Here is a 6,000-nt window from a genome sequence, read left to right as displayed (position 1 = left end):
TTATTGCTATGGAATATGAAACAACTGTGTTCAGTATATAAAACTTATTATATGATATTAGAACCCAGATGGTATGATTTGGTTTAGTTTCAAGAGCACGGTACCGTAACTATATATTCATAATTATGATAGTGTTACCACACGATCAGTAGTGTGGGAGATGGCAGTTGATGTGGCTTTAGTATAGAGTGGAGTTGTCCCCCTAGCAGTCCGGGACGAAGAGGAGCAGGCCCATCGTACTTATAGACTTATGTTTGATCTAGCATGTCGGCCAGCCATTGCTAGGTCCCGCCTTTGGGCTACACAACCTAGTCATGTGGAGGTAAGACATGACATCAGCTAGCTATCCATCTTGAGTGTTATTTCAGTATTGTACAGTTATATAAGATGATTTTCATGTATATAAATCCAGTAAGCTTTATGATGATATGACAATTCATGTTTTACTTAGTTCTGTTATAAACAAATTTTACTAAATATGTTTATTATATTGTTTATATGTATAACACGAAAATGCTCATAACACCACACACTGATGTTAGTTTATTTCCCTTATTGAGAGGTGTCTCACCCCCAGCATTTCAAACATTTTAGGAAATCCAGGTAAAGGAGCAGATAGAGCTCTGTGATAGTAGAGTCCGACCAAACTACCTTGTCAAAAGAGTGAGTGTTAGAGCCAGGGTTGGATTTATTTTTGGGTTATGACCCTAGGGCACCTTTTTGGTCTTTTGGGATGTATATATGTATTTGACGTGTTTCGTAAAATTCTGGTATTGTATTGGTTGGATGACTTAATATGTATATGATTTTATGTTTTCCGCTGCTTAGGTATCAGAGTTGTATTTCTAGTATATCCCTAGTATCCATGGGTCCAGGTTGATTATGTTTTATCAGCTGAACAGGATAACAGAATTATTAAATTAAATGATATTATAAAAAAAATCAATAAAATAGCTCTAGAGTGCAGAGGAAACAATACTAGAGTATAGGAAAAGGATTTGAGGTTTTGTTTTGCAGTTTAGAGGCAGGACTTTCATGGCGGTTTTTGTGTCTTTCTCGGGGTGATGATTTCAGGAAAGTCATAGTAAACTATTGCCAACTTGTGTTTCTAAAGTGTAGGACTGAATCTTGAAATAAGATAAGGATGTCAAGATAGGGGATGTTGGTTATATGCGCAAGTTATAAGGATAGGGTCCCTAAGTCATGTTTATTGTATTTTCAGAATGGACCCTAGAGGAGGTAGTGCCCATGCGAGCGATAGTGATGGTACAGAGCCCTCGAGTGCAGGTGGGGTTGATTCTGATGCGGTGTTACGCAGTATGGCTGAGTAGGTTATGGCTGAGATTGCTAGGAGCAGAGAGCAGGAAGGCCCGTTTGCAGGCTATGGGTGCACGATAGAGAAATTTACCAAGATGAATCCTTAGGCATTTTCAGGAGGAGTTGATCCTGCAGTCGCCAAGAATTGGATGCAGGAGATCGAGAAAGTTTTGGCAGTATTGTAGTGCACAGAGGAGCAGAGGATCCTCTTCGCCACCTATAAATTGAAAGGGGAGACTGAGAGGTGGTGGATTGCGGTGAAGCTTTTAGAGCAGCAGAGGATGACGTCAATAGTAATGACATGGGACCGATTTAAAGAATTATTCTTTGATAGATATTTCCCAGCCACTGTCAGGGAAACTAAAGTGGAAGAGTTCCTGAATTTGAGGCAGGGACAGCAGTTGGTCTAACAGTACATGGCAAGGTTTATCGAGTTGTCCCGCTTCGCCTTGTTTATTGTACCTGATGAAGTAAGGAAAGCAAGACAGTTTGAAAGGGGTCCGAGGCATGAGATCTACAGGCAAGTTATGGTGCTGAAAATATAGGATTTTGTTAAGTTAGTTGATAGAGTAGCTTTGGCTGAGGTCGATGAGCGGTTGGGTGTAGAAGAACAGGGACAAAAGAAGAGGTTCACACCTTCAGGATTTTAGTAGGGCTTTGATCAGGGTCAATGGAGGAGAGGAAACTATGGCAGGGGTCAGAAACAGGAGACTGGGGGGCGTGAGATTCAGGGTGCTCAGACCTACCCTGTATGTCAAATATGTGGAAAGAGGCATCTGGGGGAGTGCCGAGCAGGGAGAGGTGTATGTTATCGTTGTGGAGGATCAGGGCATCTAGCACGAGATTCTCCTACACCTATTGGTACTGCTCCTGCTCCTAGGAAGTTTAGGGGAGGTTACCAGGCGCCTTGTGGAGGTCAGCAGAGGAATGCAGCCCCAGCGAGAGTTTATGCTCTGACGCCAGGAGACACTGAGACTGCCGCAGACGTCATGACAAGTACCCTTACTATTTTGTCATGCCATGCTATTATTTTATTTGATTCGGGTGCTACTCATTCTTTTGTGTCTACGAACTTCATTAAATTTTCTAAAGGTGAGACCCAGTTATTGGATGTAGAAATGACAGTAGCTTCATCGACTGGTTCAGTGGTAAAGTGTTGTAGGGTACTCAGAGGCTATCTAGTAGAAATTTAGGGGAGAGTGCTACCTGTTGATCTAATTGTACTTGATATGCATGAGTTCGATGTAATACTGGGTATGGATTGGCTGGCAGCTAACTATGCTAATATTGACTGTCATTTGAAAGAGGTGATCTTCAAACCACCAGGCAAGCAAGAATTCAGGTTTGTGGGGTCGTGGGTGTATTTGACAAGTATGGTAAAACTCTGGTATTGTAGTGGTTGGATGACTTGATATGTATATGATTTTATGTTTCCCGCTGCTTAGGTATCAGAGTTGTATTTCTGGTATATCCCTGGTACCCATGGGTCCAGGTTGATTATGTTTTATTAACTCAACAGGATACTAGGATTATTAAATTAAATGATATTATAAATAAAATTTGATAAAATAGGCAGGTCATTACACCTACACCCGATGCAAGTCACCCTTATGTACTTTGGCTCAGGTTCCTACACCCGATGTAAGTCACCCTCATATACTTTAGCTCGAGTTCCTAAATCCGATGCAAGTCATACTAAATTCAAATAATATAAATAAATAAATTTGGTGGCTATTGTCTCCACCGTATATGTGTATGATGTGCATGGGTGATGGGTAGCATGACTTATATTATATTTATATATGACACTATCTAATTTATTGTTTTATAATTTACTTATAATGATGTGTAAAAAAAAATGTGTGTATCTTCAAATCAAGAGCATGGTGCTCTTTATATTTTCTAAGTTATACCAAATTATCCTAACTATCCCATTAATTTGGGTAGTCACCCTCATGTACTTTGGCTTAGGTTCCTGCACCTGATGCAAGTCACTCTCGTGTACTTTGGCTCAGGTTCTTACACCCGATACAAGTCACCCTCGTGTGCTTTGGCTCAGGTTCTTACACCCGGTGCTAGCCACCCTCGTGTGCTTTGGCTCAGGTTCCTACACCCAAGCCGTCCTCTTCAACCCTTTGTGGGTCCCTACTAATTACTAACTCCAATCAAAAGCTACTGACTACTAATGGCTTAGGAGACTTACTTAAATGAGGCGTTTCATCCCGATAATCAACAACTCAATTTGCTCTAACCTGGTAAAAATAGGCGTTTTTAAATCTTTATAGCCATATTGCTACAAAATAACATAGGAATAACCTTCACTGTCATTTTCAAGCAACAATGCCTATAAAGAGTAGCAGTTGTAGACAACCTACTTTTTACCAGGTCGTTTTAATTATGGAACACGAGTCCTAAATCAAATTAATCCAAAAGTTAGGATTTTTCATCATTAATTGACTGTTCCTAAGTTCCTAGGCTGATAGGGTTGCAATGGATTTACTTAGCCATGTTCATAAGTGTACCTAATTGAGTATTTCAAAATCATATCATTAGAAATTTAAGTGAGGTTAGGAATTTTTAAAATCATTGCCTTGGAAAAATTATTGATTAACTAAAGATACTTGAATTCTTAATTCATATTCATTTTCATACACGAGTAAGGGCCCTAAGTTGATACAATTACAAATGAGTTACCCACCTAATCATGTTTTTAAGTGCTGATTACTTCAAGACCAGGTCATGGGAATTTAAGTGGTGTAAAATCATTTGCTTTGGCAAAATTCTTTGAATTTAAATTCCTGTTTGTTTTCATACATACATAAGGGCCCAAGCATGCGTGACTAAATGAACATGTTATTAAGGGGGCACGTGCCCAAATCATGAGGTACAAAAGATACAGGGAAAATACAGAGAAATAAAGTACATACAAAGGAAATACAGGGAATTGTAGTGAAAATACAAAGGAAATAAAATCGAATCAAAATCTTCAAATATCATGTGCGAGCATATTCTAATGCTTCCTCGGTGGTCTTGTTCACCAAATTGGAAAGAAATGCAAAAAAGTCATAAATGTTAAATGAAAAATCAAGGGATATTTAAACATGTGCGCAGAAGGTTACCTTGGTTAAGGGACAGTTTGTAAACAAATTCTTAAGAGATATTGCGAAAATTTGAAATGTTCCGTCCTCAGACTCGCTGCCAGAATCTCCATTAATTAGAGAATCAACCCAATCGCGAGAATTAGGGAACATATCACTGTTGGAAGGAAAGCTAGCAATCGATTACTGCTAGGAAGGAAATAAAAGGAAAAATACTGACTCGACCTTGCCTAAACCGACCTAGGACCTACCCTATAAATAGGGAGTCTCGCACAGAGCACAAGACACTGACAATTAAGAGAAAGACACACAATTGACACAATTAAGAGAAGGAAAAGGAGTGCATACTGAGAGCAAGGAGGATAGGCAGTAGCTGAAGGAAAGAAGTTCCAAATGAAGTTTGCAAAGCCGTAGCAACCTTGCAAGGATTTCAAGATTTGGAGCCAACCCCTCAAGAGGCATACCCACTCGTGCCTAACCACCCCATCTAAAGAAGGCACTCCATAGTGCCCGCACTCAGAATTCAGAAGTCATCCCAGAAGGACACCCTAGGCAGACAATCTATAGACTCACAAGAAGGACAAGAAGACTGGAGGAGAGGAAGACACGAGGTAAACTAAAGGCTTTTCCCTTCCTGTTTTACAATCTACATGTTGAACTATGTTTGAGATATGGAATGCAGGAACTCAAACCCAAATTTGGGTTCAATCCTAACCTGAACCTGAACTAAACCCCGACCAGGCCCCTTAAACCTAACTTGAACCTGAACTGAGCCCCCGACCAAGCCCCCTAAACCTTACCTAAACTTGAATTGAGCCCCAACCAAACCCACAAACGTTTTTTGACCCAAGCCCATCAACCCCCTTAAAACCTAGCCCATTTTTAAAAAACCTAGCCCACCTATTTTAAACCCGTCAAGCCTAGACCAAGCCTATGTGCTTTAAAAACAAAACCCAAAGCCCATAAACTTCTTTTAAAAACCCAAGCCCAAGCCCATTTGTCTTAGATAAGACCCAAAACCCACTTTAAAAAACCGAGCCCATTTTTATGAATAAAACCCAAGCCCATTTTTTAAAAAGAAAACTCAAGCCCGTTCATGTTAAAAATAAATCCAAGCCCATCTGTTTTAGAAAATACCCGAAGCCCTTTTAAAGAGAAGCCCACACCCATTCCTTTTTAAAACCAAGCCCATTAAACCCTTTTTAAAACTAAGCCCATTTAACCTTTTTTTTTTAAAATTGAGCCCATTGAACCATTGAACACGAACCCACGGGTTGACTTGCATGAGTCAACCCCGTATCAACTCAATGAGTTAGGGTTTGGACAAGTCAACTCATCCTTGAACCCTAACGTTTTGAATCTGAAACCCTAAAATCGACTAAACACGACACCAACAACCAACACTCGATTCACACACAGTGATGAAGCTTACAGACAATCACATACAGAAAACGAAAAGATTTGAGTAGGGGAGGTTATACTTTTCTATTGCACCATTGAACCAAATAGACCCCCATTTTTAGATATAGCACAGAACTGCACCATTGGAACACCCTCGGGTGTTCTACAGTTTGCCACTGTAAAG

Source organism: Malania oleifera, chromosome 13, assembly GCF_029873635.1.
Source record: "Malania oleifera isolate guangnan ecotype guangnan chromosome 13, ASM2987363v1, whole genome shotgun sequence".
NCBI lineage: Eukaryota > Viridiplantae > Streptophyta > Magnoliopsida > Santalales > Ximeniaceae > Malania > Malania oleifera.
The sequence above is the reverse complement of the archived record's forward strand: the minus strand, read 5'-3'. Positions refer to the sequence as shown.